Here is a 22,742-nt window from a genome sequence, read left to right as displayed (position 1 = left end):
CAAAAAATCAAACGAACAAAAAACAAATTCTTGCAAAATTTAAAAAAAAGGACAGACAGATTGGACATTCGTGATTTTGGTGTTGGTGGAAAATGGGAAAACGAAAGCTCTCTCTTTCTTGCAAACATTTGGTTTGTGTTTATACTCTTGTGAAGAACTGCACGGCACACTCCAGCTAACAGGCCGGCGCTAATTTGAAATTCCAGTTCTGCTGCAGATTCAGTTTGACTGGTTAACTTTGAAGTGCTGTTCAAATGAAGAATTGATACATGAATCAAGCCATCTCTAGAGCCCTCTCTAAGTACTGTCTGACTCCCTGCCAATTAATAACCCAGCACAATTTTCTGCAGAGACATATTTCATGTGTATGAATCACTCTTGAAATCACTGTGGGGACCTGCTGATAGTTTCGCTCCTCGAGACTGCAAAAACACGGCGGTGTAAGAAAAACCTTGAGTCTCTGAAGCCGGTCTGATAGTTTGACTTTTACATTGTTAGGAGAAAGAGCCATTTCTTAACATTTTTCTGAAACTTAAGATCAATCTCAACACGCCCCTTGCCCCCATTACCACTCACATGTTCATGCCGATAGCGGGAGGGTGTCCTGATTCCTGTTGAGACGGAGGGGCAGGGCGACATGACACCGAAAATTGGTCCAGCAGAGAAGTTGCTGCACCCGGTTCTGCTCCTCTAATATCAGAGAAGAGTGGCAGGGTAGGAGCAAGGGCTGCTATTGTTAGCCTATAGAGCACCGCTAGTGGCTAAGGTAATAAAGCAGACTTCTGTTTTATTTGATGACTTGATTGATAGCGTGAAGTTGTGAACCAATTGTGAGCATCCAGGCATATTAGAAATGTCAGGTCACGTCTGTTGACTTTAAGGTAGAGAAGGCAAGTCTGGAGAGAGGCAGCTGATTATTGAGTGTCATTCCCAGGTCGTCAAATACCGATGCTTTGGGTTGGGCAAGTCTAACCCAGTGTGTCAGCGTTTGACGACCTTGAAATGAGACTCAACGAATTCAAATTGAACGAAAAAACGTAACAAAATTTAAATGCCATTAACGGATGACGTGTGAGGGTCTTGAAGGGGCACTCGACAACAATGGTAAGGGGTAAAAATTGGATATGGGATTGAGCATTAGACCTTAAAAACAGACAGGAATTTCCAAGTATAAAAGACATTTCACTCCCGCTCCAACAGTTCGTTCAGTGGCTGCAACCTCCAACAGTCAGGACCGCACAGCACGGGCCATCTGGTCAAGGGCTTCGCCAACAGATGCATTATTTTTCAAATCAATACCTCCACATCCCACAAAGTTCCTGCTTTGAAAGAAGACTAATTTCGTTATCAATCCATGCAGGTAATGATCTCATTAATTCACTGTTGATTCATTTTCAGCTGAGTGGATATTAACCTTTTGCCAGTAATCATTAATTTTCTGTGGGAGAGGTGTGGTATGTTGTGATTGGAGCTACATAAACAAAACAATTAATAGGCTCCAGACGTTCGAGGTCCTTCATGATGTCCAGCTGACTTCTTACACTGAGATGATCGATTAATTGATCCACTCCCCCCAAACAACCACCAACACCCCTGGAACCGCTCTAATCCCTCACCTCACACAAGGTGTGTTTTGCCCCAGAAGTGACACGAGAGATTATTTGTGTTGTTTTGTGTAGTCATGCATGTATTACAAGGACAATTATCATGCTCTGAATACTCATAACTTTGGAGGCAGGCAATCAGGGTTTACTGTACAGCAGCACCTGGTCACAGTTTCCCAGTCTGCCTCAGGCTAAATCTACTGACACTAACGGCACTGACACTATTATTGATCGTTTGAAGGTTACAAAGTTTTAAGAGGAGACACTTCAAGTAAAAACAAGGAAAAAACTTTCAAGCACTGGTCAGTTTTGAGATTTTTGGCTATGTTGCATTTCACCTCCACCATGGAGGTTATGTCTTTACCCGTGTGTGTTTGTTGGCTGGTTGGTTGGTTTGTCAGCAGGATTACACAAAAACTACTTGACGGAGTTCCATGAAACTTGGACGGAGGACGGGTCTTGGCCCAGAATAGACCCCATTAACTTTTGGTGTGGATCCGGATAAAAGGACTTATCCAGCAATGTTTTTCTCTCTTTCTTTAACGGAAAGAAAGTGAGAAAGAAAGTGGAAAGAAAACATCCTAAAAACAAATGCAGGTGTTCAAAAAGTTCAGTTTATTAGTATTTATTTATGTATTTCAGTTACTAAAAATAATTGTCTTAATTGGCAAGGTTTCATGGTGATATCTGTTAAAAAATTTATTAAAATTAAAATAAACAGATAGCAGTTTTGACATTATGATGTCTCTGCATTGTGTTGTAGAGATCTTCTGAATTGAGCGTGCTAACCAGCAAGCACTCGGCCTAGTTTAAAGCTCCTGTGCCAGCGGTTTAAAAACTAACACTACCTCGGTCCCGCGGTCCCAAACGGTAGCTGCACTACTAGCTGTGCTAACTAGCTATGGGCAGCTAAAGCTAGCAGCAGTTAGAGGTTTCTGCTGCCCCTCTATTTATTTGATTTCGGCCAGTTCCTCCGTATTGTATCTTTAAAGGCTGTTGAAGGATTTTTTTTCTCATAAATCTCCACTTCAGCAGCACTTACATACACCAAACTTTTCAGTTTTACCTCTATCAGTATTCTCAGGGTTGGGTGTTCATACATCATCCATTTTATTTCTTTGCAAAAAAGCTTTTGAGACAAAAAAACAATATTTTTGATGGAAGTAACCAGCTGCTAAAGTCTCATGGTGATATCTGTTGGTGATTTTTGTCCTTTTTCACTTGTAGCGTCTCCCCTTAATTGGTTGTCATATATTTTAAGGAATTTTCTATATGTGTATATGGTCTGTATAGAGTATACAGCTTTGTGCTTCTTAATGATGATTTCCTTTTATCTTCCTGCATTATTCCCTTCTCCCCCATCAGAATCATTGTTCGGACCTCCTTCAAACACTTGTGTCATCTTCTGAAACTGCCATAGAAGAAGTTTTAAAGGGGGATAAGGATTTTTTTTAGAGGCCCATCGATCACTAACCGAGCTCTCGCTTTCAACGCTTAAAAAAACATCACATCAAAGTTTGTGTTTCCGTGAGAGTCGCCACCAGCAGTAATCCTATAAAGGATCCTTTACTCTTAAAGCAGCATTCAAGGTTCTGTCAAACTGCACCATTACTGGCACTTCCTGTCACTACGTCTGTATAAGCACACTGCCCAGCTTGCAAGTGACTTTTAAAGTGATAGTAATTACAGTTGCCAGAGTCACTAAAGTGACTCTCCTGTCCACATCGGCTCCTCGAGTCTCTCCCTGACAACTCAGTTCACTCTGTAATGTTCAGATGTTCTTGGCAAAGTAAACACGGTCTTGTACTGTGTGTCTTTCCTTGTATCCTGAGCCTGCTTTTGAATTTTTGGCTAATACACCACAATAATGTTGTGATTTACATCCACTGTTTTTGGTTTGAGCACTCCTCACACGAGCCTCACTTCACTTTATAGGCTTCCACACCAGAGTGTCACACTCATTCATTTTTACTGACTGCTCTGAAAGACACCAACAACAGGAGTCCAGTAAATCCTCCAGCAAACAGGGATTTTTACAGGAACAAGACAACTGGAAAAAAGGAGCATAAAGTGTATGTGCTCAGAATGGTGAGGCCTGATGTGCTGCAGTCAAGTTTAGTGAGCACCGGTGGATTCGACATGCTGGAAGATTACGATCCACTTATGAAAATAAAAAATAACACGTGAAAATCACGATTTCACATGTGAATTGAATATTTACTGTATATTGTCTGTTTTCATACGTGAAATCAAATGTTAAGGTGTGAGACGATATGAATGTGGACATTTTCACAGGTGAGTTACATACACTATGTTCATTATGATTGGCTTTATTTCGCATTTGGATCAGATCATGGGCAACAAAGCCACATGAAATGTGCGTCTTCACATGTAAATTACATATTTTTACCTGCAATTCTGCAAAGTAACACTTTGTAATAACCATCAATAAAAATGGTTAATGTATTGTTAATCAAACTTTAGTTCACATTTAACAATGAAATGCTTTATTAACCATTTGCTAAACAGGTTTATAAACATCAGCTGCAACTTTAAAACAAAAGATGATTTCTGAAGCACGTCGTCATTAACAGTCGAATAAATATTAACTTTTAATATATAAAGTCACCATTTATTAATGATGGTTATCATTAGGTGTTACTGAATAAAGAAATGAATTAAGAAAATGTAAATTTTTCACATGTAAACGTCATATCTTTACATGCAACCGGGTTTTTTCACCAAATAATAAGTGTCATCTTTGTGCTTAAAACCTGCAGGAGGTTCTGCGGAGATGAAAGCTGCTGTATGTCTCAAAATTAAGTTTATAGCTCAAAGGAACCAGATGACAGTGTTCAAGAGGCTGAATACTTTGCGTAGGTAGAGGAAAGAAAATGAACGTGTTGCTTTACAGCAATACTAAAGGCAGGCAGAAAGTTTCACACTTCAGGGAATCAACACCCTGTGGCCCATTGTCTGGCACTAATGAGGGTATTAAGTGTGGGGGAAGAGTGTCAAAAGTGTACGTGTTCTTTTATCCAAACTGAGCTTTTGTCATTAAAACATGCAGGAATGTAAAAGATGAAATATTTGAGAAAAGACTTGGTACTTTACAGGGACGCTGGAAGTCAGTTACAGTGAGGGGTGCTCAGGGGTTAGCCTATACAATGATGTCATCGTAAATTCGAGTTTTGTTTCTACTGATCTAATAAGCCCGGATAACTTTTATGTAATAGTTATTCTTAAAAAATCTATAAGTTTTGCACAACAGCAGACAGCAAACTTGAACACAGCAACTACACAGTCAAGAGATAAAAAGTGCGAGAAATCCCCCAGACTCCCTTATGAAATTGTTCAGTTTTGCGGGTTGCTGAGTGAGGAGAAACCTAACAAACTTATGAAATGCTTTAAATGACAAATTCTTCATCATTTCAGCCGTCTCTTAAATTCGGCAACTGTTATGCATAAAGTTTTCCCTTCCCTTGTGTAAAAAACGCTGTGTCTCCATCTGCAGTGTCGTTCATTATGAGAATTAAGTGTGGATTCAGGAAAATGTCAGTTGTCAGAGGCCAGTTTTAAGTTTAATCTTAAAATAAAGGTAATGTATGACTGAATCTTGATATAGTTTTTATAGGGCATCATGTGCTCTGACATTATTTAAAACAATATTGCTTACGTTACATGACATGACGGAGGTACAGGGTACAAAACAAAGCAGTCTGCAGTACAGTTGTGTAAATACTTGAATGAAATATGCCTTCTTATCATTTCCCCTGTATTAAATCTAACTTCAGTCAAAGCTGCTCAGGAATGCTGACAGCTGCATCTTTTCATCATGTTTGATTGCCGACTCTTCCGGCTGGTCATGACAACGGTTTACATTTCCTATCAACATAAATTTCTCCCCCTAAATGTTACTAAATGATAAACTATCCCCTCCTGCACCAGCACTGCCTCTGTCAGCCCGGAGATAAAGTTTGAAGGAGTACACTTGACCCGACATGTGGCAGGCATAAATCTTCAGATGATGAAAAGCGTTGTGGACCTGAATGCAAATACGACCCGGATCGTGATTTTAGGCCGCGAGAGATGCAGAAACTGCACATCTGACGTGCAGTATTCTTCACACCCGACGGTTGCAGTGATGACCGGAGACTGAATGTATTCCTCTCTCTTAAACTAGGTCTTGTTGCACCTTCTATTATTTAAACTGCTTGTTCAACCCAAACTTAACATTCTGCTCTCTGGTCTGAAATATTAAGTTTGTTAGAGGTCAGTCAAAAGACTCCTTGAACCTTTTTTTCCCCCCATTTTGCCTACTTGATCATCAGAAGGATCAAGGATGTTTCTTCCACATTATCTGTTGTGTATGGGTCCTGTTGTTTCACATAAATGGCATGCACAAAGACTACAGTAAAAACCTGCTCTAGTCTGTTGGTTTAAGATTTAGACATCTTACAGTACTTAGCAGTTTTTCCTGCTGCTCTTCTTTCACAGTTTCATTTGTGAAGGCTTTAGTTAATTCTGCACAATTCACAAATGAAGGAAAGCTCTCATAACTTCCAGTGACACACAGAAACATCACTGTTCTTCTGTTTCCTATAAGGGCGAATCATTGATCGAGAGCTTACTCATTATTATAAATGGCTAAGTATTGTGCAAACAGACAGAGCGTTAATTTTAATTCTTGACAATATTCGGAGGTTTTTCAGAGACACCAAATGCAGGAGGAGGCGCTAAATTACAAGTTAATTTGTAGAAAATGAGGCCACATTTTAACAGTTTCTTATTCGATGTAATGGTGCAGCCACAACAAATGTTTCACTCCATTAAACTTTGAGTAACTCCACCAATTTTACACATTAAAGTGTGTTTACAGGCCTCGGGGAGTACTACTGCATATGTGGAAGAAGTAGTATAAAGCCTTTTGTGGCTCCACAGGAAGCTGCATGTAATCTGATGAATTGCCTCCAGTGGTGTCACTAAGTGGATATGTTGCATTGTGGGTAATGTAGGCTCCAGGGTTTTGAAAGGAAAGAAGAATGCATAATGATAATAATAATGATCTCTGGTTCTGCTGTTTTGATTTTTATCATGTGTTGTAATACTACAACAATGGACTGCTTCTCAAAACCTGCTGCCTACATTACCCACAATGAATCTTCGCAACAAGACAATTTATCAGATTACATGCAGCTTCCACTGGAGCCACACAAGGCTTTATACTACTTTTTGCCACATGTGTGAAACAGTAAGACCGGTAAGCACACTTTAAGGTGTAAAATTGGTGGAGTTGCCCTTTAATGATTAATTTCCTTCTGTATACACTCCTAAAACTAAAGCACCAGAGCCAACCAAATAAAGATAATACAATGTGACAGTGTGGAAAATGGTTTCGCAAACTTTCCTGTCACTTCAGGGGAAATTGAAGAGGGGGATTACAGTTCAAGCACTTAAAATCAGCACTACATGCCTAACCTTTAACTTAATCCTTTCCCAAACTCCAATTCTATCCTCAACCCCTAACCGATGCCCCAACCCCAGAAAAGCCTCTTGAAGTAGTAAGTACCTGCCATAATCACTCCACTTTACAAAGTAAAGTTCTCATCTTGATGCCTGCAGCTCAAATTGTCGCTCACAAACATACAAGCACGACTCCACATTATGCAGGACGTAATGTTCCCAAACACTTATTTTTTGCATCTATTTTTGCAGTTGGCATTTGTTTTTCTGTTCCTTCTTCTACCTCCATCCGCCCGTTTTAATAACACTACCCTCTCCCCGTTTAATTAATTTCTTTGTTTTCAGTTCAGACAGACTTCAGTGTGAAATGCGCTTTAAGTAAAAATTTGATTTGTTTTCACTGGAACAATACAGAGCACACACAATTGCACTGATTTAATCTTTTAGAGGGTGGCAACACGTCAATATGTTTGTTCACTGGACTGAGTCTGTTGCAACCATTGCATCCTGATGCTGACAATGCATAAATGATGCAGGACTCAAAGCCATGTCCGGCTTTCGCCTCAAGCGATCCGACTCCTGAGCAAAACAGTGCCGACCAGTGCTAAAGTGAAAAATACGGTCGGTGGATGAAAACATCATTAGTCTCAACTGGGACTCCTACGTCTCTGAAACACATGGTGGCTTATATTAAAGGTATTATTTCTATTATTTAGCATTATATGTTGCAGTTCAGATGTTAGGTGAGAGAGAAACACTCACGCAAAGAAAAAAACTCCTATAAACAAAAGAAATATAAAGACGATACAGCCTCAGATATCGAGCAGCTGTGTGTGCGTGTGTGTATGTGTGTTTTTCTCAGACGAGTCCTCTTGGGAATAAGGTTTGAGCAGGTTTAGTGTAATGAACCTTCCTGGGATTACACTGCTGTATGCAGGTATTCCCAGCCTGCTGTCCGTGCTGTCAAACAACAAGCGATATGTTAATGTCTCCAACAAATAAGGCAATCTCCCGTCTGCTGGAAACGCCAATTTGTGGAGCAGAAACCCAGCTCTCAAAGACCTAGTTTGCAATTGGGAAAGAAGAAGTGGATTCATATTACCAGAGGTGCACACAGACTCTGCAAAACATATTGATTATACTTTTTCTTGAGAGAGCAGACATGAAGTCTTTTACAGGTGAGAGCGACTGAGAAACTTCTGGAGTTCAAAGGTAAATATTTTTGAACAAAAGACCTTAAATTGTAGTAGAATAACCTCTCTTCCTGAAAATTGCTCCGACACTCTACCTTCATTTGAATAGTGAAAAAAAGGCTTATCATTTAATTGAAGGGGAAATTGACAGCATATGGAATCACAGTAGATAGTAAGGCAGAAAGCAAAATAACTGCATCCCATGGAGGTCTAATAGAAAGACAGAGCAGGTGAAGATTTATTGTGGAGGAATACGTTTGTTTGATCCATAGCTGGTGGAAACTCCACTGAGGCAGATTCATTTGTTGCAGAAATATTCGAAAAGACCGGCCAGAGTGTTTTCACAGTAGTACTACAGCATGCATACCTCCCGATCATAATTAGATGCACAGCTTTCAGTGTCTGAGTCATTGATCTGTTTCAGGAGGAGAGATTTGCTATGCATAGCCTACCAGACTAAAAAATCCTCATTCTGAGCATAAAGAGTTGTTTCAGTGATATGCAAACCAGACATACAGCACCGAGGATGTGGCCCTAAATTGAGACAAAATTCATTGTGAGGAAGTGAGTCTGCAGCGAGCTGAATATAGCTCGCCACTATGACCGAACGTCCGAAGGCATTCACAGCGTTGTGACTTGAATCAAATGAAAGCCCGAGGCCACGCGCACACAAGCTAAAACATTCCCAAAACCATTTCCGCTCCTAAAATATGAAGAACCCTTCAACATCACACCTTCAGATGCATTTTATTTTCCGGCCTATTTGAGCAAAACAAAACGGCTTGATGGCTGCGGCTAGCGACCCGAGGGACGGTGGTGTTCTGTAGGTCGCGTCATGTGTGCATACACAAAGAAATCAATGAGAAAACACATCAGTGTGTATGAATTTATTCACCCTGTAGGGCGTAATAATTACAGTACAGCTCTGTGTGTCATGATACAGAACATATCAGTGTGGCACCACAGGTTAGCAAACACATCTCCCCAAACACGACACCAGGCCAACATGCAGCCTTTCACCTTTCTATTTCAGGACAGACTCCCCGGCAGCAGCGTCTAATTTTAAACACGTTTGATTTGGCTCAGAATCAAACTCTGGGAATCCTCCTTCAGACAGCCACTTCCTGCCGTCGGCTCCGAAATATTTTCGTCCAAGTCATCAGAGTTCATAATTATATATCAACAACCGCTGGTGCAGAAATGATCTCGTGTTCACCTCCGAGCAGCTGAACTCACCTTCTCTTAACCTCGAATTGATGACTGATAAGGAGACGTTTGTTTAATCAATGTGTGATTTACTGTCAGCGTTGGCAGCAGAGCCCGAATCAAACATAAGAAGTCTTTCAGGGGGTTACTACAAATTCCCACATCACAGCAGGAAACACTTCACTTCTCTTCAGGACTAAGCAGAGAAGAAATCAGCAAATAGAGGAAGAAGAAATAATTTGACCTGTGAACAGCCACAGTTCGATAAATGGTCTGTTTACCCGATGTATCGATTCATAAATGCAATGACACTGTTTGACATTTCATGCCTTATTGACATAAAATGTCAAGTTGTGAAGTTGGCAGTGTTGTAATAGTACCAAATGCCATACGTGAGTAATTAAAGATATCATGTTAATAAATAACAGTAGTTTGGTAAAAGTTAAGCTTACCTATATGAACAATACTTCAGGGAAAGTGAGTCACTTTATACACACATGTACAGTATATATGGCTGTACTGTATATGCGGAAGGAAATTGGAAATACTTGAAATACCTCAGAATTGTACTTAAGCACAGTACTTGAGTAATAGTACTTCCATAATTCAAATGAAAACGAGGCGTGTACGGTATACTTGTAGAAGTCCATCATCTGGTTGTTAAAAACAGGTTTTTCACTGACGTTAAATAATATTCTTAAAGAAGAGAAATGAGCTGAGAATACATTACGTGGTGTTTTGGCCTCTCTTCAAGCTGAATGGAAGAAATCATTTTTTTTATGCTGATGAAGGTTCAGGAATTCCAAAAATGCAGTCTAAAAAATATTCATCTGATAAATGTGGAGAAAATAATCTGCAGCGGTGCCAAAACCTGAGGCTCAGCCCGACCGTTTATTACACAACAAACCGACGCTGTCCGGTGAAAACCCAATACGTTCAAAACGCTCAAAGATTTTATTTTGGAGAATTACAGTGAATTATCCTCGTGTGTCTCATAAGTCACGATGTTGAGAAACATTATGTAAAGTGAAGAAAAAGGCTGCGGAGCACTTTAAAACATCAGTACCTTAAAATCATACTGAAGTAAATGTACTTAGTTACATTTCATCACTAGAGGTTGGATCTTGTTGCGCAGCTACTGGCAGCTATTCTTTCCAACATAACATTTCATATTGATATTTTGTAATATGTGTAAATGAATTGCTTGTGTACTTGTGACCAGACTGTCTTGGCTCAAATCAACTCTTGAGAGAGAGATGTAGAAAATGCACTTGAAGTATTGCCAACGCACAGTAATACATACAAATATTGGCCAGAGAGTTACAGGGGTCAAACTGTTAATAGATGGAAAGTAAATGCTCTCACATACAGCCGAGAGACTGAGCAGCCATTACACTGTATGTTAAATCAAATATAAATGTGCGTCTATGAAAATGAAAAGTCCCATCTGGTTTCAGAGGACTGATACAAAATGTGAAATAATTTTTTTACAATAAACTTTGATTAAGGAATACGGTTGAGGAATAGAAAAGGAAAGATATTATATATTGTCTTCACTAATCCGATTATAAAATATATACGTCGACGATGTATCTTTGATATCGTTTTATCTGTTTAAGCACAACATCTCTGTGTCTTTGATAAATGCTGCTGGTGGAAGTGTGCGTCAGCATACGTGGAGGTTTAAATGTTTAAATCTATCCTGCAGCTTAAATCAAATGTTTGTGCAGGAAGCTCAAACAGTCCGTCTGTTGTTTATGAGGCTCAGAGATGTAAAGTGCGGAGCGTTTCAAGACTCCGACGAAACGCCCCGCGCATACTAGAACGTGTTTATACCGCTGCAAAATAATATTTGATTTCAGGGCTTGAGAATTTATCTGCCTCACAAATCAAGGTTATCCTGAGCGACAGAGGATAACGCATCCAATTTCTGTGGAAGAAGGGATCGCTGCTCGGATGACAAAAAAAATCAACTCTCATTGGCTGCGGTGCGATGTAGATGACGAGGTCAAAAGGAGATGGCAGGGGAGTCTTAATTAAAAGTCACTGGTGATACGACCCAAATTCAGCCTGTCCAGTCATTTCTTCACTGACAAAGAATCATTACATTAGATGTCAGCGGGGATCAATATTCTGACAGGGTGAGGTACCCTCGTTCCCGTCTCCCTCTCCAAACCTGTGCATTGACTGCAAACCTGAAGCAACAAGAAGGATGAGGTCAAAGATTTGTTCAAATCAGCACCTCCATCCCCGCAGCTAAGACAGGGGGAATCACTCTTCGTTTGTTGAGGCAGACTGTACCAGCGAGGCATCATTAAATTCCTTCTCACTGCTTATTGTGCATAATTCATATTCAGCCGTTGAAATATGAATGTTGCTGTGTTGCAGAAACTCTGCTAGACCGAGGCACGAGGCGAGGGCCAGAACCAAATCTCAAGTGGGACTAAAGGCTGGAGGAAAAGCGTACGGCGGAGGACTCCTTCGGACAGTTCTGGATCACCTGCAGCGAAATCAATTTTGAATGTCATCCCGAGACACACGGGGAACAGATAAACAACGCCGGCCATTTAATTGGCCATTATGTGAAACATTTTTTCTCATTCGGATTATGTTTAAATGCGAAAGATTCCGAGTAAGTGATAACAACATGCACCAGTGAGATATTAAAGTCACAGCAGTACTTCGCAGAAATGATTTGAAATGTGTTGTAATCATTTTTGTTACTGCTGCTGATGAGCAGTCTGAGCACATGTTGTCTGGGCAAACAGGCTCTCTGTGTGGACCGCTGTCTACAGGCGCTTACACCCAAAACTTTGATCTCGTTAATTATAACAGTCTCCTAAATTAGGGGAAAGATTACTAGTGAAGTTTGGAAAATTGAAAAAAGAAGATTGCTTTGTCAGACCATGCCATGGAAAGTGGTCCACTCAATGTTGTAGCTGGTGTAGTCTAACCATGAAAGAAGGTCACACGCCTGACAAAGACGATATCAAAACACTTAGTCTAGGAACAAGACAGACACAGTGGTCTGTGCTTCTCAAGGGTTTTGAGAATACTGCTTTCCTCACATTGTACTATTTCTATCACCCGTCAGAAACCTTGATATCGGATGATTCTGTAAAACCTGGGATTACATTTTCTAATGTTCAAGCAACCCAATCACCAGACAAAGTACGCTTCTGCAAACCACAGGTATGTTAAAGCTGTATGGGTTTTTTCTTATGTTGCAGCTTTATGTTTCTTTATGTTCAATTCTCAGCATTAGGGTTCAGGCACCTTGGTTAAGGGTAGGACAGGTCATGTTTTTGTTTACCTGGTTCTGTCGCCACCGATACGACTGGAAAATGTTTTGACATGTTGTTGAAGACGTGCTGTGGTTTCACACTTCACACAGACGCTCGCTTGGAAGCCATCTTGTCTAGCTGTCACATCGTCAGCAGCCTCTCCCCCCTCTGACATGAAAGTGGACTCATGCACATGAGTGTGATGTTACACGTATTGTAAAAATGCTGATATGATACATATGAAATGTATAAATTCAACTTATTACTTTACGTATCTGTAAAAGCAATGCCAGCATTTTATTCTGGTAGGCTGACTGGGCTGGGTTGGGACAAATTGTGGCGATGGCAAATTAATTATTATTAAAGCTGCATTAATAACAATGAGTTAATGAGAAATACAGTAGCTTGGTAATGAATCCAAACTGTTACCTACCCTGTTGTTTACAGCACAAGAATCAATGAATGAAGGATTCAGGCGAGGAAACTTTAACACTTGGTGAAGTTTACTTACAGTAAGATCCTGCTAACAATTACATTTAATGAGACGCTTTTATTCATGAAAATAAATCAGGGACCACAGCTGGCCTGCAGACGTTGACCTCCTGTTAGGCTATTTCTTACAGCTGCTAAAGTAACATTTATAGAATAAATCAATTTTCGGAAAACTTGAACTTCAACACTGCATTCGCAAGAATTTTTTCAACATACGTGTATAAAATGATTCATCAGATTAAACCAATTAGACTTATTTTTGATTAAATCGGCTTCCTTTGAGTGATATAATGTACAGTGCTGCTGTCAGATTGCTGTTAGACCGTCCTGTTAATGCAGGTGTGCACTTGCCTCCGTGTGCAGCCAGCCGGAGAGCAGACAGTTCTGTGACCTCAGTGAAAAAGCTGTTAGCTAAACACCAACAAGACTGGACTGAGGCAGAATACAGTCATGAAATGATTACATCTATCTTTATTCACTTGATTTTGAAATCTGGATTTCACAACACTCTGTTATGTCTGTTATTGATCAGGACCGGCTCATAAGAATCACTGTTTATTATTGCTTAATTACATATAGTCTATGTATATGTACATACATGTGCTGTAAACCACATTCTCTCTGGTTCTTCACATTTTCCAATCGGACCCTTAATCTGCCTTTCCCCCTCCTCTGCAGAATGTTGTGTCGCTCCTCCATGAGACTTCTCTCGGTGCTTGTTTCACCGCGGGGATCACCAGTGGATCGATACGATGTGGATGTATACGCTCGCCTCGCTCGCAGGGATCTCGCCTGCCCAGCTTTGCTTGCATTTAGGTGAGCTGCTCCTCTTGTGCAGTGATCCCTGCAGAGTGATTCACTGTCCCATCTCTTTCCCCGACATCCTCTCAAATCCTTCTATAAGATGGTCCCCTCTCAACATTATCAGTCTGCAGGCATCGCGTTCGCCATCGAGCGCCGAGCATCATTTACGGAAACGTTACATTTTCCAGCTGTTGGCGCTTTTTCCCGCACCAGAATGAAGAACTTCCAAGAATGGAGTGCCACCTGTACCCGCCGTAATATACCGAAATCTTATCTTCTCTGCGTCATGTGAAGAAAAGATTTTAGAGATTTGTTTTTATCACAGACCAATATTAGACAAGCATTCATGTGCCTCCAGTATTAGATTGCCAAGGTTTACTGAGTGTGTGTGTGTGTGTGTGTGTGTGTGTGTGTGTGTGTGTGTGTGTGTGAGAGAGCGCGGTCACTTAGCGGTGGCCTTGAGAGCAGGTTCCTTCCTGGCTGCAGCAGTATTAATGATGGCAGTGCAGGCTGCTGTAGTTGATCCTATCTATGGCGCTCATTCATTTTACCTTTCCTGTCACAACGCTGTGTGGAGAATGCATGTAATGAATAATATACCAGAAGACTAACAGCAGGGTAATTACGGGATAATGAATGCACCTGCATTTTACCCACAATGTCAGGGGAAAAAAAACGACTGGCAATATGCTGGAGGGAGGCTCGTGCTTTATAGAGCGGCGACCAGTTTGTGTTTAACATTCAAGCTGGGCAGTTGTCGGTCAAAACAGCATTTTTCATCGCGCCGCTACACCACTGTTATTTGTAATGATGTATTGGTCTAGTAAACATTTTTCTGCTTAAAAAATCCATTTCTGTATTGCAGCTTTTAAGTATTGATGAATAGATTGCGAAAGGGTGAGCAGACCTCGCGCAGCGGCGCACCCACAGCAATAAACGCTGGAACAATACAGTAAAAGTATATTGACAAACATGTCCGGTTTAACGTCCTCTGGACACCCAGGTCACTGGACTTAATAGAAGCCTTAAATCCATACATCACTGCTCTTATGTCTAATGTAATCATACTCCCTGGTTTTACTACTAATAGTAAAAAAATTATTCTTAGATCTTTCATAACAATCTGACAAATACATTAGTAAAAATAAGGCTTGGTTTGTTTTATCACGCAGCGTTAAATCACACATTTTATGAAGGATTTCCTCTGGTTTACACTCCACATATTTCATATCTAATGATCATTTCTCTTTCTTATACGTCCACTGAGAAACCGGTGATGTAGTAGGCCACGTTCTGTGGATTTTCTCAGCCATTCCTCTTGATGTTTTCAGGGTTTGAATAACAGGAGAGCTCGTCTCCTCTGAAAGACGCACGAGCTCCCCAGAAAGCCTCGAAACAGAAATGTAAGGGGAGATCTACAATATGGTAATTTGGTACCACACTTTTTTTTTTTTTATGTAATTCTATATTTTCAGCCCCGAAAGAAACTAGAAAGATAATAGTAAAGCTTGTGTCAACCTGCATGTTTATTTGTGCGTAACAATTTCTGATCATTTTTGTCTAATAAACACAATATTGTCTATTCCTGCTGTGCAACCCAGTCTCCAGAATAAATGTCAGCTGAATATGTTTCTGCAAAACCACAGATAAGCTCAAACTTCACGTTTCTTTATGTTGCAACTTGACGTTAAGCATAATTTCTCTATTTCTCTCTCGTCACAACGTTGTGCTTATGCTCTGCTTAGGTTAGGGTACAAACAACCACTTGGTTAGGGTTAGGAAAACATCATGGTTTGGCTTAAAGTACCTGTTTTGGCCACATAAACTGCTGGAAATATCCTTACAAATATTCTCTGGTGTGTCTCCTTTAGAGTCTGTGCACACCAGCGCCCTGTCTGTCAGCCTCTCGATGGTAATTTGACATCGGTACGACCCCTGTGATCGATGCGGCGGATTTTACAAATCGCATGCACGTCTCCTTTAAAACTTTAAGTTACAAACGGGAATTCTTCTTTCCAGGACGTCTTAAATTCACCTGAGTATTTCTTTCTCTTCTCTGTTTCCCTGAGCTCCTCTCACACACTGAAGGAGACGAGGCGTAACTATACAGTAGACTTCACGCTGCACACTGCCACAAACGGGTTAGCTGAAAGGAGAAAAGGGTGTGAAAATGTCATAAATCAGGTGAAATGCACAAGATTTGTGACCCGGGAAGGAAAAAGGGAGAGGGCAATGAAAGATGTGAGTCTCCCTGGAAAATCCTGAGGGTTGACAAGTATGAGTTCACTCATCCTTTTATAAGTTTACCATCACTTAACAATGGACAGTTTAGCCAGGGGACAGTTATAGTTTACCTACTTTATATGCACCATATGTTTGCTAGAAACATTCCTTCAAATGTCTGTGCTCAGGCGTCTTTACAAGTCTTTTCTAATAATACACTGACAACTGTGTGTAATATCACAGGCATGCATTCCTTATCACAAGAAGAAGGTTCAGTGAAGGATGTATTCAGAGGGCATGTGCATGTACGTACGTGCTTCCGGGTCTGTATGTCAGAAAAGAAAACACTTTATTTGATTTCTAAAGCTGACCTACAACACAAACTCAAAATGTTTAGAGCACCAATACAGTCTGAACACTGTTCTTGTGGCGCAGCATGAAAACAATTAATGATCAAATAGCAATAATTCAAGTGATTGGTAACGCATGTTTATTTCAAGACGGTTTGTGGCCGACTACGACCATTTTGAAGCATAATCTGCAGCATGTAATCAGACCATACAGAAGAAAATCACTGTATGTCACCTTTGTTCTGTCTATTAGTGTGAAAGGCAGCATTATTGGCCCTGAGCACAGTCACCGCTGCACACCGGTCATGTCAAACCACGGCTGACAAATTGAGGGTTTTGCTTTGTACTGGAGGCATAGAGTGCTATTCATGTTTAAAGTCCTAATGATTTAATCACAGTCATGAAAAGTGTATTTTTTTTTTCAATCCGAGCATTTCCTGCTTTTGTGCTGTAGCTAATCGATGTTTGAACATCAGAGTGGACTGACAGGCCTGTTTTGTGTTTCGCTGTAGGATTAAAATGAATTCCCCCGATAATGGACGACAATAGCTCATTTCCTTGTGCTTCTTTCATGCTGTGCTCTGGTATTTCTACTCTACTTTGTCACAATGGTCTTTTAAAATGTAAATGATTTTAATATTGTTTAGGAAAAAAAAAAAAAAAGAGAGAGAATGTTGGCAATTGAGCTCCAAACCTTTGTTGACAAGGGCATGTACCTGAGGTGTTTGAGGCTCAGTGGTGGAAATTGTTTTTCAGTGTGAAGGGCATTTTCACCATCTGTTACTGTGGCAATTCAAACCAAAATGAAAAACATATCGGCTGATTTTCTTAGAAGATGTTTTCTGAAAATACAAAGAAAAACACATAAATGGGATGCAAGTAGAAATGATGGTCCCTTTAGCCATGCTAGCAGTGTGGCTTCAGAGAGAGAGAGCCATGTCAGTGTCACTCTGGTGCAGAGGGAAACATCTCAAGATCTTTCAGACGGATTGCCATGAAATTCTGTGCAGACGTTCATGGTCCCCAGATGATTGTGTTAACTTGTCTTTGGCTCTTGTCTGACTTTTCCTCTAGAACCATGAGGTTGATACTTGTGGTTTTGAGTGAAGGGTGTCAGCAACTATTGGGCGCTTTGCCAAGAAATTTGTCACACAGATTCATGTTCCCGTCAGGATGAACTATTTTACATCTGAGGCGAATCAGCTTCCTAATTGGTCAGCCGCTGAAAAGACAATGGATGGTGCACATTTCACATTTGGACTTTTTTCGACAACTGGCTCCTAATTAATGAGTGAGAGCAGCTCGGGGCACTCCCCTCACAGCCAATCAGGGTGTGACGACGGCGGGGGGGCAACATATCACAAGTGTACCCGCTAACTGCTGCTAAATGTAGCTGTCATTCGCTATTTAGCTCACTTAGCCGTGTATCTAGCAGTGAATTGTTGGTGTTTACACTGCTAGCACAGTAGCTTTGGACCGAGGACAGACATATTGTACCTTTAACTGAACCCCTCTATATATCTTCAGTTTGTAATATTTCATTTTGGACTTAAGAGGTGGTAAAAGATGTATATTTCAGTTTCATCATCCACTAAAGAGGCAAATATATACAGAATTTCTTTTGTTTAATATTATTTGGTTTTAAGGCATTTTCCTGCCAGTACCTCCACATGACTGCAGGCTCTTTGTTTAATTTCAACATGCAACACCACCAGCTGAGAGTTGCCACTTGTAAAAGACAAAATATAAAAGAATGAAGAAAAGAAGGAGAAAATGCACAATATCTAAATATATTGTGTCTTTTAGTTTTAATTGGGTTCAGCACACAGACGCATCCACACAACGTGTATCTAACACATCAAGACCTTTCACAGCACGGTTGAGATTTGCAAAGTTGCCAGCAGATTCTCTTGAGTTTTGTTTGTAATGCTGCACTGCTACACTTCAGTGACCTCTGGAGCAGTGATCTCATCCAGTAAATGACAGGCCTGAAGTTAGGTAATGTTTGCTGTAGTCACTTAGACTTTCCCTCTTTTGAAACATCAGACTGTTGACAGCGTCTCCGAGTTACAGTAGCGCAGCTCAGAACAGAAACTCAGTGGGGTTTCCTGCATGTAAACCCAGCATGAATCACTCTTTTCGGTTTGGGATTTATCAGGACATTTATTCAAGGACACATCCCAGATTTCAGGTGCTTTGCTGGCAGTTTCCTGTCATCTCGTACAAACACGGCTTTGAAAAGATAATGTTTTTAGGGAGAGGGGAAATGAAATCCGCACATCCACATCGTCGGTGTGGTTTTATATTCTTCCTCAAAGCTTATTTGTCACATCAAAATACAAAACACCACATGGTCGTATTAATGTACTTTTCATATTAATATTGTTGGTTTTGAAATGAGGATGTGTACACTGGCAACATATATCAAGATGTCTCGCGTTGTCTTCTGCTCATCCTTCCTCCTCTTTGTCTTTGTCGCTCCACGCACTGCAGGGAACTGTTCTGTTTATCCAGATCTAGTTTGCCTTCTACAACAGAATGCTGAGCATATTAGATCATTTTAGCCTCCTTAGCTCCTTCCCGCTCCCCGTGATTGCGGTAAAATCGGCTAGAAACTACTGGGACACGGTGACTGAGGACTGACCTTGTCCCGGACAATCTCTCAAAGTTATTGAGCCGGGTTGGTCATGACAGTTGAGAAATGCCGGGCTACACCGCTGAGGATATATCATTGGCTAAAATTGTCTTCATATTGACCTCCTTGAAAAGAATGAACTCATTCTCGCAGTGGCCGGGGCGGAGATCCTGAGCAGCGGGGAGGGATACGAGAGCGCCCAGAAACAGCTGGTGTGTGTGTGTTGCAGTACGCAATATTTGGATGTTTTTGAGTCACCTCTATCAATATTAGAATATTGGAGAACCTTGACTCATTTCAGTCTTCACACCTTTCATCCACACCAGAGAGTGTGAAAAAAAATCTTGTATTCAAGCCATTAAACAGGCAACCTCTTATTACTGTATTGTGGTGTTGGAATATTAAAGGAATCGTTGAGTTTACTGCAGTCTAATGTTGTTTGCTTATGTTATCGTATTATTTGCTCTCCCGTCAGCCGGCTGAGATCTATATGACCCGAGCCGAATGCAGCCTAAACAGATAAAAGTTTCATGACTCAATATTTGTACTTATATCTTGTTTACAGTAATCCGGATGATGAAATCAATGCGGTTTGGTTTATTGAAGTTGTTTCAGGAATGCCTGTTTTCACACATTACTCTTTGCACAAGTCGCCATTATTTTTCAAAGCAATGACAACTAATCAAGGGTGGGATGGAGACACTAATAGGACAGGTGCACCTGGATATTTTATTTTTTTTTCTCCCACATCTGAAGCAGCATAGTCATCAAATGAGAGGAACCTATATGATGGTCACACAGAGGAGACCGGCTTTGATGCTATATAAAGGAACTATATTAGAAATTAATAAGCTCTCACTCGGCTACCAGCAGCAAATGGGCAAATAAACTACAGGAATCCCAGCCCAGCCAAGCCCAGCTATACATGTGCATGTACAGTGTAGACTGAGAGTTAATTTGACAGTACTGTAGATACTGTGTGTGTGTGTGTGTCGACTCTGTACTTCCCAAGGTGGAAAAGTAGCCGTTTCAGTTGGAGAAGTTAACCTTAGGGGCTCTGTGGAGCTTCTGTGCTGTGCTGGAAGCCGGCCCTTAGTTTACGTTAGCAGACCCCATTTCTAAACCAACGTTAGCTACTGTTGCTCTCTGTTAGCAGAGCGTTGAGACACACTGAGACGAGGCACTTGAGAGCGTGAATAAAGTCACATTAATTAAAGACAAATTAAAGGAAAAACCTTTACAGATAAGTGGAGAAATATGTAGTTTGGGTCCCAAAGGTGGGAAAAGGTCACTGCCAATCAATGCTGTTCTTCTGAGTGATCACCTTTTATACTGTGATGGAACATTTCTGTTCTGATGGGAATGATCTCAGGGCGAAATGACCTACTATTTATATCATGGTATTACAAAAAGAGACACTCTCTCTTTTCACTCTATTGGCAATGTGAGGAAACACATCTTAACAAATAATAAAAGATTAAATAAAATATAAAAGAATGTGTTGATTGGATTCAAATGAGAATGAATGTGACGTGAACACATACATGTGTTTTGGGAGGAACAGCCTGCCAGATAATGTTGGATAATTAAATGTATTGTGTCTCATTCACAGAGGGAGACGAGGGGTAGGATTAGGCATCTTAGCAGCATTTGTTTGACAGAAAACCCAAAGAACATTTCTGGAAGTACAATAGTCAGTGTGCCACGGGGCTTGTCTATAAAGAACATTTACATCCAGCAACAACAAACACATATACTGTAGAGGATCACGGAGCAGAAGGAGCTTTCTTATAACGATAACAACAGAGCCAGCTGAGCTCGCGTTGCACTATTAAGTAGCACATACTGTATAGCAACGAGACAAAACCGTCTCCCACATCTAATCTACTACTGCGGTTATTTAATTCGACTTCAAACGTTTAACATTCACATCATTTCTCTTGAGTGTCCCTTAATAATAAACACTCCAACAGCGCTCCATTGTGCCGCATCAGACGTGAAGTTCAACAGCTTTACGTGCAAAATATACCGTAACCCAACGCAATGACAGGCCTGAGGTTCAGTTTCGATGGCTGCTGCCAAGACAATGAGGAAATTTGGGTGTTTTGTTTACCCTCCACGTGTTCGTGTTACCGAAGTTGCACTTAGTGAGGAAAAAAGTAGTTACTGGATGTAACTCCAGCTCTATGAGTAAATGTTTACACACAGTTATTTATACACATTGTATTTTTTTATATACACTAAAATATATGTGATGGTAATAAAATTCAGACATGATGGTCTTTTCCAAGATGACAATGGCCCCATCCAACAACAGTTTGAGGGTTCACCGAATGGTTTCAAACCCAACAGTGACTGAAGACAGATGGAAACGTATGTACTTACCAACGTCTGGAAATTAAACCTATGTCATTGCATCATGCCCTGAAAATGGGAGGAAAATTAGCGTGTCCACCCGGATGTCATGTTTCTATCACAGTTGATCAGAGCTGGAGCTGATAAACACCTGTGACTACTGCAAGGTCATTTGACCTGGTAATAAATGCCAATTGTGCCCTCTCCCTCTGAAAACAAAGGACTGATTTTTTTGTAACAGGTTGAAAAGGTAATAAACAATCATTCTGTTATAGGTTTAAAAAGCAGTGCTCTGAATTCATGATCCCCGCTGCCTAAAGGAACGGCACAGGAAATCGTTCCTACCTGGTGCCATCAGACTCTATAACGCTCACTCCAAAACACACAAATAATTTTTGCGCTATTATTACTGTCAATAAAACGGTATCTTATCCTCTTGTACATTATGTTCCACCTACCTTTTATACCTCAGCATTTTATTTTATTTACCTCAGCATTTTATTTTATTTACCTCAACATTTTTTTTATAACTACTTAAACATTTTATTGTATATAGAATAGAATAGATGTTTATTGTCATTGTTTCAAAAACAACGAAACATAGTTAGCAGCTCTTAGTTGACAAATTAATATCAAATATAGACAAGTTTAAAAAATAGATAAAAACTTTATTGTTTTTTGTATATTGTATATAGTACTTTATTGTTTTTTATTGTTTCTATATTTCTATATTTGTACTTGAATGTACCCGCTGCTATGATAACATAATTTCCCCTCTGGGATTAATAAACCTATCTATCTATCTATCTATCTATCTATCTATCTATCTATCTATCTATCCATCCCATATTGTTCACTGTGTTATTTGTTGTAAAAGCTTAGCAATAGAAGCAGTATTACTCGGTGATCTACTCAGTAGTCTTGATCTGAGAGTCTGAGATCGATTGCTCTTGTCTCCTCCCACATACCTGGGGGATTCGCGGTATTTTCCTCATTAGACTCGAGCTGTCACTGATGTCACATCATCACATCACTCTCGTGACTCTCTCCCCCCATTTTCAGGTATGTTGTGGACATAATGTGTTTGTAGTGACTTGCTAAGATGTTTAAGAGTGCCAAGACAATGTCTTTAT

At 40.3% G+C, this 22,742-nt stretch overlaps 1 long non-coding RNA gene across 1 annotated transcript in view; it reads left to right on the top strand.

Moving 5' to 3' along the window:
• Positions 1–22,618: 22,618 nt before the first annotated feature.
• Positions 22,619–22,742, top strand: part of LOC311267370 — a 52,150-nt gene continuing 52,026 nt past the window's right edge. The window contains exon 1 of the long non-coding RNA XR_014623828.1: positions 22,619–22,671. This is a non-coding gene — a long non-coding RNA (uncharacterized lncRNA). The remainder of the gene's footprint in view (positions 22,672–22,742) is intronic.

Source organism: Pagrus pagrus (assembly GCF_965226575.1).
Source record: "Pagrus pagrus genome assembly, chromosome: 13".
Classification (NCBI taxonomy): Eukaryota; Metazoa; Chordata; class Actinopteri; order Spariformes; family Sparidae; genus Pagrus; species Pagrus pagrus.
Note: the sequence above shows the minus strand (reverse complement) of the source record. Positions and strands in the feature narration are given on the sequence as shown.